This window comes from Ursus maritimus, unplaced genomic scaffold, assembly GCF_017311325.1.
Source record: "Ursus maritimus isolate PB19 unplaced genomic scaffold, ASM1731132v1 scaffold_29, whole genome shotgun sequence".
Taxonomy (NCBI): Eukaryota; Metazoa; Chordata; class Mammalia; order Carnivora; family Ursidae; genus Ursus; species Ursus maritimus.
In genome coordinates, this window is record NW_024425452.1 from 14,788,904 (window position 1) to 14,802,229 (window position 13,326).

General features: G+C 38.7%; 2 pseudogenes; one reads left to right on the top strand and one right to left on the bottom strand.

Moving 5' to 3' along the window:
- Window positions 1-2,663: 2,663 nt before the first annotated feature.
- LOC121105700 lies at window positions 2,664-5,204 on the bottom strand (annotated as a pseudogene).
- Window positions 5,205-9,302: 4,098 nt separating this feature from the next.
- Window positions 9,303-11,636, top strand: LOC103663980 (annotated as a pseudogene).
- The last annotated feature ends 1,690 nt before the right edge of the window (window positions 11,637-13,326 follow it).

The following is a 13,326-nucleotide window of genomic DNA, read 5'->3' on the forward strand; positions in this document are numbered from 1 at the left end:
CAATACCCAGCCCAGGGGCCTATGCCGTAGCCTGGTTTTGCAGGGCCCTGACTCTGGGATCTACTAAAGCAGTTGCAGCAAAGGTACTAGATTCCAGCTGCTAGAAGGATTTAAAGCAACGGTTAACAACAATGAGGGGACAGCTTGGAGGAAACCCAGGCATATCTTCCTTGCCTTTTACAGATAGCCCCTCCTCTGTACCAAATGTTTTCATGAAAGCACAAAAGTAATAAAATGTGCAGAAGTCACATGAGAGACTTAGGTTTCAGGCCCAGAAACCAAAATATAAGATAAAAAAAAAAAAACCCTAATTAAAAATAAATTTTAAAAATCCTTAATTACAGCTCCCGTTTTGTACAGAGTCTCAAAGGACAGAGTTCCAGACTTCCATACATGTTCCTTGATTTTGCTTTCTTAACATATGTAATAAAAGACTACAGGTGGGCTTAAGATCAGTGAGCATCCATTTGAGGGTTAGAATCGATTCTTGCCTATCTTTGCCTGAAGTTCATTAGCTGTATGAGACCTGATTTCCTTATCAACATCATTAGTAGTCATTGTCCCAATGTTCGTTCATTTCTACAAAAAAGATACAAGAAAGGCAATAAAATATCCAAATAATTGCAAATGCTGCTGAGCAAGGACAGTAATGTTGCTGAAACTGGTTACAAGCAGGCAGCTCTCAAAATATTCCTTTGTCCTGATTGAATGACATAATCTAAAATCCTGGCATGAAAACCTGTTTAGCGATGGCATTAATATACTACATGAAAGGGAAGGTTATACACACAGTCAGAAATTGCACAGGCAAAGCAAGCCCTTCAATTGTGGAATTCAAATTTCAGACACTTCCTGCTGCCTCCTTGTCAGTCTTTTACAACCTGGAATGAATTAAGTTGAAGTGATTATCGTCTAATTAAATCTAGCTGCATTCTTCAGTATGGAAATGACATCCTGATGGGAGATGAGGGTAGAAGTTTGTGGAAGAAGGGCAAAAGGGATTTTAGAAGCTGAGGGGAATTTAAGGGTAGGGCAAGCCCAGAAAATCCGCTAAAGAAAGTGTTCTGGGAAGCCAAGAAACCGGCCTGAGAGCAGCTGGGCACGTAGAGGAGCAGAAGAATGGAAAAGAGGGAAGAGGGAAAACAGAACCAAATTTCAACTACTCTCCGTTTTCTTAAATGTGCCCTGCTGACTCCAATTATTTTACCCACTTAAGCCCATTCATCCATTCATCAAATATTTACCAAACATCAAATATTCAACAAACGGTGAGCAAGTACCCATTCTTGCCACATCCCACACAAGACTATGGAGAAAAGATAGAAACTGCAGCTGAACCTTAAACCACACAGGTTTGAACTGCATAGGTCCACTTCCACAAATTTTTTTTTTTTAGATTTTATTTATTTATTTGAGATAGAGAATGCACACTAGCGGGGGGGGGGGAGAAAGAGAAGCAGACTCCCCGCTGAGCAGAGAGCCCCACGAGGGACTCAATCCCTGGACCCTGAGATCATGACCTGAGCCAAAGACAGACGCTTAATCGACTGAGCCATCCAGGCACCCCACAAAGATTTTTTTTTTAAGTTCTTATTTAAATTCCAGTTAGTTAACATACAGTGTAATATTAGTTTCAGGTATACAATATAGTGATTCAACACTTCCACACAACACCCAGTGCTCATCACAATAAGTGCACTTCTTAATCCCCATCACCTATTTAACCCCCCCCCCACTTCCCCTCTAGTAACTGTCAGTTTGTCTCTATAGTTAAGAGTCTGGTTTTGTTTTGTTTTGTTTTGTTTGTTTGTTCGTTTGTTTGTTTTTAGAGAGGGAGGGGGTAAAGGGGCAGAGGGAGAGAGAGAATCTTAAGCAGGCTCCGCACCCAGCATGGAGCCCAGCGAGGGGCTCAGTCTCACGACCCAGAGATCATGACCTGAGCCCAAATCAAGAGCTGGATGCTTAACCAAATGAGCCACCCAGGTGCCCCAAGAGTGTGTTTCTTGATTTGCTTCCTTCTCCCTTTTTTCCCCCTTCGCTTGTTTTTTTGTTTCTTAAATTCCATATATGATTGAAATCATATGGTATTTGTCTTTCCCTGACTTATTTTGGTTAGCATAAACTCTCTAGTAGCTCCATATATGTTGTTGTAAATGGCAAGATTTCATTCTTTTTTATGACTAAGTAATATTCCATTGTGTATGTAGATACCACATCTTCTGTATCCATCCATCAATTGATGGACATGGGCTCTCTGCATGGTTTGGCTATTGTAGATAATGCTACTATAAACATTGGGATGCATGTATCCCTTTGAATTAGTGTTTTTGTATTCTTTGGGTAAACACCTAGTACTGCAACTGCTGGATCGTGGGGTAGTTCTATTATTTATTGAGGAACGTCCATACTGTTTTCCAGAGTGGCTGCACCAATTTGCATTCCTACCAACATTGCAAGAGGGTTCCCCTTTCTCCACATCCTCGCCAACACCTGTTTTCTTGTGTTGTTGATTTTAGCCATTCTGACAGGTCATATGGATTTTTTTGATGAATACAGTACTGTAAATGTATTTTCTTTTCTTTGAATTTTTTTCTTTTTTTTTAACTAGGCAAAAACTTTATTAACCTTGTTTCAGATTTTATTCCTAGGCTTCTTCAGCTTAATTAGCTGCAAAGAATGAATTGTGTGTAAGCAAAAACTGAAAAGAGCTGCAGTGTCCAAGGGCCTTGGGCTTAAAAATATTAGAGATCTAGATTTTACCAGATCCGTGAACAAAATTTTTAAAAGCAGTTGTAATACAAAATAGCAGCTCCCAGTCACTTCTTCAAGTTTTATCTTCTTGAGAAGTTGACTCAATTCAGTCCAATTCCTTGGAAGCTTCATCAAAATTCTCCACAAGATCTGGAGCTTCATCATCATCCTCCTCTTCGGTAGCAAGTGTTGCTCTTCTGTCCACAGATAGTGTGGGCAGAGCGTCAGCCAGTCTCCTTCAACTGGTCAGACTGTCTGCACCGGGCTGGTTTAAGATCCTGGGCAGCATTTCTGTCAGCTGCTTTCTCTCAGCATGGCCTGTAATGGCGGAAGTATTCACCCCAGGGATGCCTGAACTTCAGGTTTGTTAAAGTGGATCGCTGTTCTTGGTTTGTGAACATATTCACTTCTTCGATACCAGAGATACGGTTTACCTCTAACTTCTTTTTTTTTTTTAATGATTTTTTATTATATTGTGTTAGTCACCATACGGTACATTACCTCTAACTTCTTTAAGGAGAACCGAAGTTTTTCATCATCTGCCGTAGCCGTTCTATGAACCAGCTTCTTTCGGTGAGCAGTTCCTTTCCCGCCCATGCGCACTCCTGCTTGCAGTTTGATGAGTTTCTCCTGGTTCGTGATAGTTTCTTTCACCTTGTTGGAGTGGAAATGGGGGACTAGGGTTGATGCTCAGGGGGTCTCAGGTTGAGATTAGGTGCACACATGCGGGGACGCAAGATGGTAGCTAGAAGAAGGCCAGAAGTTCTCCCTTGAATTTTCTTAATAACATTTTCTTTTCTGTAGCTTACGTTACTGTAAGGATACAGTATGTAATACATAAAACATAAAAAATATTGTTAATCCTTTATTTATGTTCTCAGTAAGGCTTCCAGTCAACAGTAGGCTATTAGCAGTTAAGTTTTGGAAGTCAAAACTTGGCGGGGAGGGAGGGGAGCACTCCTAACCCCTGCATTGTTCAAGGGTCAACTGTACAAAGTACCTGCCTCGAGAGGACAGATGTGTAATCCCTTTATCTGGTGCCCTCATCCAGCCCCAGAGAGCAGAATGTTTGAGAGGATTAAGGGAGGGTTGTGAGATAAAGGAAGGAAAGAGGAGATGTTTAATCTTCGTTTTTAAGTATGAGTAAGAGTTTGCCACACATACAGACATACACACACAAAAAGAGTAGAGTAATTCCACCACTGGCCATAGTAGGAAAACACAGGGGGAAGAGTGAACACTGAACAACCAGGCCTTGTTTGAGTTTAGGTAATGTATGTGTTAGAGGTAGGGTGGAGCTAAGACTGAGGACCGGTATACTAATTCTGTAAGCAATGCCATTAAGCAAAAGGAGTGGAAGATCAGATCTGATTCTGATAGCAAACTCTGCCAACAATACAATAAAAGGCAAACTGCAAGCCAGAGCCAAGGAGACTGGATAACAGACTATTTTAAGAGCCAGTTCCTATACTTCTCTAGCTTATGAGTTTTATATTTGTCACCATTACATTATTTCATTAGAGGCTATTCTTCTTTTGTGCTATTGCCCTTACCAAGTAACTGTACAATTTATCCCCCAAACAGGTGCATTTTTAAGAGTGAATGGGAACACTAATCAGACAGGACGTTAATACAATAGGCAGAAACTCAAACTCTCCCTGGGAAAGAAGTCTCCGTCCTGGGGGTTATTAGCATAACCCATATTTTGATCCTAGAAAAATGACAACTCTTGACTTCCTGCTTAGTTTTGGTTTTCTAAATTACTTTTTGTTATGCTCTGAGTTTACAAATTCTAGCACATGGGCTGTAAATGGTTCATCTCAGCTGGGTGCCAGTTTACTAATTTGTTGACCAACAGCCCACCAGTGCATTTCACTGTGGCATATACATAGTCTCCATTACCAAAATGAAAAGATCGTCCTTTTTGTGACCAGTCCTTTTTGTGACTATACCGGGTTGGTTGCCCTCTGCAACTGAGATGCCTCCAGGCTGGCCCTTCCAACTTTAGTTAACGTGTACTCAAGAAACATAAATTAATTTGAATATTGATCTTAAAAAGCATAATTAGGAAACTATATTTTCTTATAGCAAAAATATTATATTCCAAAGCCAAATATGCATATCCACTAAAAGATTTTCCAACTGTTTCTTTGAACAATATAGATAACAAAGAGTTATCTAAATATATCTAAAAAGAATTTTTTTTTAGTTTTCTGGATTACTCCCATACACTCTCCCTATCAGTTGGCAGTATCTCTCTGTTTTTCTAAGCTACACACACTAGTTCAGCTTTAATTAAAAGGCCTGTTGCCATAGTTTCTCAGAGAACAGCTCAAGGCATGCTTGAGTCCATTATTTTCTTGAGGTTTCTAGAGAAATTATAATGTAGCAGTAGCCAGCCAATAGTTCCTAATTTTACCTCCCATCCAGTATGGCATATGATTCAGACACATAGCTAGATATTCTCAATATCTTAAGGGAATCTAAACAACTAGGAATGTTATTTAAAATGCAGCCTTTGGTTTCTTTCGTTCTGCCACATCAGTAATGTAACCGGCAGACTGCAGCTTTGTCAAAGAGCAGACCAAGGGGGAATTCAGCCCCTCAGTCTGCATCTGACTGCATCTGTGGAAAACACCAGCACATTTTTCTTCCTAATAATAATGGAGAAAATGCACTGTATTTACAAGTTATAATAATCATTTGTTTCATATTTTCTAATAACTCAGAAATGTAAATTCCAATAAGCATGAAAAAGGAGCTCTCAGAAAATAGATTAAATATTGGAAATTCACTTCTTTAAGTATTTCAAAAATTAAAAAGTGGAGCTCAGAGATCTTTATTTCTTAAAGCTAAAACTTGATTCCATCTGAATCCCACCCTGCTTTCAGATGGCAATCCTCTCTATCTTGAAGTCCCAGAGAGCAAGCTCAAAGGTTACTCTGAGCTTTCAAGGTTAAAGAATGTGAATTAACTTTGATCCCTATGAACCTTAGAAAAGGCAAATGCCAGTTAGCTTGTTCTGATTAGGCCCCACTTTTCTGCAGCCAGGTAGCTATAAGCATGGACTGTGCAGGTAAAAGGACCAGGGTTGGAATTTCAGCTCAGGGAACAACCTCTGTATGACCTTGGGCAAGTGATGATTAAATGAGATAGGACATATGTGAAGACAGGAAAGCTCTCAAAAAACGGTAGCTATTATCATTTTCCATAACTAGGTCATCTCCAGAGCAGGATATGCGGCAGGATAAGATCTCACAATTTCCAGAAGAGCCTAAAATCACCCTGCTTCCTTTGACTATCAATTTAAGAGCTCATATAAACTACTTGATTACTGATTATTTTTCAACTCAAACATTACACAGATCATTTGACTTCCTCATTCTATATCACTAACCTTCCTTTTACTCTCTTTTTTTTTTTTCTATACAAGATGAACAGAGTCTAAAAAGTTTTTGAGAGGTAGTAGGGCCATATTTCCAATCAGGAGAATAGAGAGAAATCAAAGACTCCTTATGCATGTTAGATTTATAGATATCTGCTAATGAAAAAAATGCATGGTGAATGAATGAAGTCTCCATTCTGTCATGGCTATGTGTTCCTTTATCTTTGAATCGACAGGTTTGCATATTTTTAAAATCACATATATTATTTTCACTGATTCTCAGAACATCCCATAAAAAGATAGAACAGGTATGGCTATTTCTGGTGTATCAAAGGACAAAGTGCGCCCCAGCAATATTAAGAGACTTACCCAAGTTAAGCTAAAAACAAGACTTGACTTCAGGTCTTTTAACAATGAAGTCAGGATTATTTCCACTCTACCACTTGACGTCTCATGCAGCCCTAACACTGCAGCAAGGTAAAGGCAAGCTGAGAAACATCGCCCCAGGGAGTATTTGTGGCCCCACTATTCCCTGAAGATATACTTGTTCACTGTTAAGCAAACGTGGAGTACGTCAACCTCTATGCTGCAGTAAAAAATCTGAGCTAGAATTTCCAGTTGTAGATTATGGATTGAGAACGATTTTATGAATTACTATTTCTCCAAGTATTACCAGTAATAAAAGAAAGTTATCTACATCTCACACCTGAACCATAGTGGGAACTAAAGCTCAACTCGCCCAGCCAAAGGCATTACCCAGGACAAATTTTCACTTGGTAGAGATTTTCAAAAATGATGCCAATGCTAACCAGACAAGGATATCTGGTCATCTTACAACCGGATTTCTTAACTAGGGTCTATCTCTGCATTAAGAGGGCCTCCACAGGTACCTGAAAGTACATGCATAGTATATGTCTATGTACCCCTAATATTTCTAGGGAGAGAGACCATAGATTTCATCGGATTCTCACAATGTCCCCCAAAGGTCGAGATCCCATAGAAGGAATTCAGAACAGAAGAAAAAGACCTCTCATTATTATAATTTTTAAACTTTTTTAAGTTTCTATTTGTATTGCAAATTTCTGTTATACTGCGTCACTTTTAAAAAACTAGACAATTTCACCAAATCTTCCCAAATATATTTGGAATTCCTTTGGGACAGCCCTATGGCAGCTTTTAAAGCAAGAGGCAGTCACACTCTTTATCAGTCTCAAATGCTTGAAAATGCCTGCTTCCTCCTCCATGCTGCTCACTGCAGAGTAGGTAATGGCAGGAATTTACTTATTTAATGTTTGTTAATGATTCTCCAGAGTTATTCAGTTAGTCATTTAAAGCTTGTTAATGGTCTACTACCTAATTCTTAATGTGAGAGTTCTTTTCTCTTTGTAAATAATATCAATAACAGGATAAAATGTATACTGTTTTCTCCAAAATCTGTAGGTAGTTCTTAAATCCCAGTCTATTTTGTTTTCAGAAATCAAAAGGAAATTCTGAATATCCATCAAACTGGAGGATGATGAGACTGATCAGAAAAGAAAAGGAAAGAAAACTTCTCCAAACAAAAACAAAGTTAGGTTACTGAAAGTATAATGATGAAATAAATGGAATCTTCAATGTTACATGAGTTATATGTAGCAATACACATCTCTACCAGCATCATCTAAGATGGCAAAATGCTACAAGATTTTTCAAAACATAAATAAATAAAAAGAGAAAAGCAATGGGCTTAAGGTGGAGGGAGGACAGACTACTTAAAAACAGATCATGGTGGGCCACCTGGGTGGTTCAGTTGGTCGAGCATCCAACTCTCAGTTTCAGCTCACATCATGATTTCATGGGTTGTGGGATCAAGCCCCCATCTGCTTGAAGAGTCTCTCCCTCTATGCCTCCCCCCACTCATACTCCCCCCACCCTCTCTAAAATAAATAAAATCCTTAAAAAAATAAAAACAGATCATGGCTCTGGGTACAGTAAAGTAGAATAAGCATACGTCTCTCCACCGAATACAACTATACAACTGAACGGAATGCACTGAGCGACTAGCTATCTGAAGGCTCTGAGAAGCAACTAGTAGCAAGGGGGTTGAAGTAAAATGGCCAGAATTTGAAGCACCACCAAATTAATCATGAATTTGCCATTTTTGGTCTCCAGTATCCTGCAGACTAAACGCAACACAGCATCACAGCCTGAAACCTAGAGCTGGGTACCGAGGCTCAGAGAGAACTCCAAGAGAAGGCCCCTTATTCAGACTTGAGGAATGAGAAAGGGAGTGCAAAAATCCCCCACTTTTTTTCTGAGTTCTCCTGAGCCCCAGCCCTTTAAGCAATCCCACAGGAAGTGACATTAGAAGTCCCAACAGTATAGGAGCCAAAACTCTTAGGAAGGAAACCTTCCTCTCTGATCCCAAGAGAGTGGGGTCAATTCTCACCACTAGAATATATTCTCTCTGTCTTCCTGTCACCTAGCCCTGGACGCAAGCATAGTCACAGAAGTGTGCAACAGAACAAGACAATGAAAGCCCCAACTTTCTGCCTAGACATAAGAAAAAAGAAATCTAAAAGTACTATTAAGCCAACAAATTAAACAATTTAGATGAAATGAACAAATTCCTGGAAAGATACAAATTTTCAAACTGACTCCAGAAGAAATAGAAAATCCGAACAGGCATATAAAAAGTAAAGAAATTGAATACTTAAATTTTAAATTTATGATTTAAAATATTCCCACAAGGAGAACACCAGCCTCATACGGCTTCACTGATGAACTCTATTAATATTTAAAAGAATACCAATAATGCATACACTCATAAAATAAAGAAAAACTCAAAATGGATCATAGATTACATGCAAGAACCAGAACTATAGAATTTCTAGGGAAAAAACCAGAAAATTTTCATGACCCTGGGAGAGGCAGAGTTCTTAGATATGACACCATAAAGGGAAACAATTCATAAATAAGACTTAGTGGAAAACTAATTTTACACTTAAAAAGATACTATTAATTGGGGCTCCTGGGTGGCTCAGGTGGTTAAGCATTGGCCTTTGGCTCAGGTCATGATCCCAGGTTTCTGAAATAGAGTCCCACATCAGGCTTCTTGCTCAGCAGGGAGCCTGCTTCTCCTTCTGCCTGCCCCCTCTCTCTCTGTCAAATAAATATATAAAATCTTTTATTAAAAAAGATGCTATTAAGTAAATGAAAAGAAAAACCACAGACCATAAGTAAACATTCACAAATCCTGTATCTGTTAAAGGACTTGTATCCAGAATATATAAAGAACTCTTACAACAAGAAGACACGAAACACAGTTTAAAAATGGGCAAAGATCAGCCCTGCTATGAGTCCATCCTGCATGGCTATTCTCTAGAATAGTAGTCATTTATCTCTGTCCACCTTCTCTCCCACCTGTGTGTGCCACCACCCCATGGAAGGTTCAGCGGACATGGACATGAGCCCCATGAAACCCCAGAACTATCTTTTCGGGTGTGAACTAAAAGCCGACTAAGATCGTCACTTTAAGTTGGATAATGATGAAAATGAACACCAGTTATCTTTAAGAACGATCAGTTTAGGGACTGGTGCAAAAGATGAATTGTACAATCATATATCTGATAAGGACTTAAAATCCAAAACATATGAAGAACTCAAACAACTCAAGAGAAAGAAAAAAAAAAAAAACAAATAAAAAATGGGCAGATCTGCGGTGCCTGACTCGCTCGGCTGGTGGAGCATGCGACACTTGGTCTCAGGGTTGTGAGCTCGAGCCCCACAGTGGCTGTAGAGATTACTTAAAAATAAAATATTTAAAAAAGAAAAACAGGCAGATCTGAATAGTTTTCTTGTACCTATAATCTCACTTACATGTGGAATCTATTTACAAAACAAAACAAAAAACTGAACTCATACATCAGAGAACAGATTGTAGCTGCCAGAGGAGGAGTGGGAATAAGCAAAAGGGATGAAGGGGTCAACAGAACAAACTTATATTATAAAATAAAAAAGTCTAGGAGATGTACTGTATAACATGGTAACTACAGTTAATAATACTGTGTTGTATATTTGAAAGTTGCTCTGAGAAGAAATTCTTATTTTTAAGATTTTATTTATTTATTTGACAGAGAGAGGGAGAGAGAAAGCACAAACAGGGGAGGTGGCAGAGGGAGAGGGAGAAGCAGGCTGCCCGCTGAGCAGGGAACCTGATGCGGGGCTTAATCCCAGGATCCCGGGATTATGACCTGAGCTGAAGGAAGACCTTTAACCAACTGGAGTCCCAGGTGCCCCAACTCTGAAAATAAATCTTAATCATAAGAAAAAATTTTTGTAACTATGTGTGGTAATAGATGTTAATTCGACTTACTATGGTGATCATTTCTCAATATATATAAATATTGAATCATTATGTTGCACACCTAAAGCTAATATGCTGTATGTCAATTATCTCTCAACTTAAAAAATCAAATGAAGTCATTAATCTGTTCTCCTATATAGTTTATTTGAGAATGCTATAGAAATGTTTGATTCTTATATGTAAGGCATAACCCAGTGTTCATTTATTTTATTAAATCCCATAGCCTTTCACCTTTTTATTGGTATGTTTGCTTCTTTTATATGTATGTGATAATAAATATACATGCTCTTCAGTCTAAAAAGATGAGTTGTACAGTGTTGAAGCAGCAGCCCAATTAAAGTAACACTGGCAACTTTGAAAATGTCTGTACAGCCAATGATTTCCCTTAGGGGCTTTCAAATAACACCACCTGTGGTCTTACGGTTGAAGTGTGATTCAGGGCTGTGCATATTAGTGGACAGCATTTAGTAGCTATGTAGGAATGCAGAGTCAGAAGATGAAGAGGAGGAGGACGTGAAACTCCTAAGTATGTCTGGAAAATGATCTGCCCCTGGAAGTGGTAGTGAAGTTCCACAGAAAAAAATAAAACTTGTTGCTGATGAAGATGATGATATGATGATGATGATGATGACAATTTTGATGATGAGAGGGCTAAAGGGAAAACCCAATAAAGAAATCTATATGAGATATTCCAGCCAAGAGTGCACAAAAATCAAACCAGAATGGTAAAGACTCAAGACTATTAACACCAAGACAAAAAGGTCAAGATTCTTCAGAAAACAAGAAAAAAAAAAAAAAAAAACCTTGAAACACAGAAGGGACTTAGTTCCACAGAGTATGTTAAAGCAAAATGCAAACGAACAGAGAAAAAGGTGGTTATCTTCCCTAAGTGGAAGCCAAGGTCATTAATTGTGTGAAGAACTGCTCTGGATGACTGACCAGGTGGCTTATTCAAGATCTCTGGCAGTGGAGAAGTCTCTGTAAAAATCTAAACAGTTTGGTAAAATTCTTCCATCTTATTTCATTGCTGTAAAAGTTCCTATCTGGCTGTCCTTTTTACAACGCAGAGTGAAAACTTTCCCGACTGTGTCTGACAAATGTAGCCCAGGTTCCGTTGCCAAGATTATGTTGTCCAAAATGCCTGTTTAATTTTTGAAGTTGGAACTCCACCCTTTGCATGGTTTTAAGTATGTATGGAATGTTACAATAGCATATAGTTGTAGTAGTGATCAGACAAATGGAAATGGTGGGAGACAAATATACACATGTGAAATATGTATTTTAATAAAATAATAAAAATGGCCAAATATTTGAACCATTTGAACATGAAAACATGCTCAAAATCATGAAGCATTAGAGAAATGCAAATTAAAATTACAGAATACCACTTCAGACCCACTAGAATGGCTACAGTTAAAGAGACAGACAGTAACAAGTACTGCCAAAGAAGTGAAGAAACTAGAACCCTCATACATTGCTAATGAGAATATACAGCCACTTTGGAAAACAGTTTGACAACTTCTTTAAAAATTAAACATGAACTTATCACATAAGCAAGTGATTCTACTCCTAGGTATCTACCCAAGATAAATGAAAACAAATGTCCACACAAAGATTTTAAGCAAATATTCATAGCAGCATTATTTATAACAGCTAAAAACCGGGGAGAAAAATCCAAAGTCCGTTAACTGGTGAATCAATAAGCAAAGTGTGTCATATTCATAGAATGGATGGCTATTTAGCAATAAAAATGAACAAACTACTGATCATGCTACAACATGGATAAACTGCGAAAACATCAAGGTATATGAAAGAAGCCAGATGCAAAAAGACTACATATTACATGATTCCACTTATATTCAAGGTCCAGAAAAGGCAAATCTAGAGATAACGAAAGTAGATTAGTGGTTTTGTGAGGTAGGGGTGGGAACAGGAATTAAATGCAAACAGGTGTGAGAAATCTTTCTGAGGTGATAGAAAATATTCTAAAACTGGAAATTATACCTCAAAAAAATTGAAAAATTAAATCAGGGCTAGTAATTTCCATACATATGAAATCTGAGATGTCCAGGGAAAGACTGTCCAGGGAAAACAACAGAAAAAGCTTAAAATGAGTGCTTTGGGGAGAGTAGTACGTAAGCACAGCAGAGATAAATCAAAAGATTATTTATGGTAGGTTGCAAATGTGCCCACAATACTTTCAACTCCTCCCATCAGGACTCTATTCCGCCCACTCCTATGACTTGCTGTGGCCAACAACGTGTAAGTAGAGGCATTATACTTATAAGTTCAGGGCCTAGACCTCCAGAGAGCTCACTTATTCCACACTTGCTGCTTTTGGAACCCGAATCTAGCCACAAGTGAACCAATATGGCTTGCCTTGCTGGAAGAGGAGAGACCTGTAGAGGAAAAAACTGAGTTTGCCTGAGGCTGACACATCAGTGACACCCCAGCAGTGATGGGCCAAGCCTGACTCACACCAGAACAACTGCCCAGCTGGGCACAGCCCAAGTTGCCAGTCCCTGGAATCATGAGCTAAATAGCTAATATTTCAAGTAATGTGTTACAAAGCAGAAGCTAATATACTAAAAAAGAGCAGACATGACTGCTGGATTATACAATGAACCAAATGACTGGGTTTTATTATGTCCAACAAGGACAGGTCTTGTAGGCAAAGAAATAGAAAAGCAGTCCATGAGATTGACTCAGGTCTGGGAATTGTCAAAGTCACTGGGGGCAGAGCAAGTTAACTGCATGACTAAAGAGAGAATAACAGTAAAAGCTTCTCTATACAATTGATTAAGGGTCTATACTGAGCAGAACGGCAAGTGAAGTAGTCAGAAAG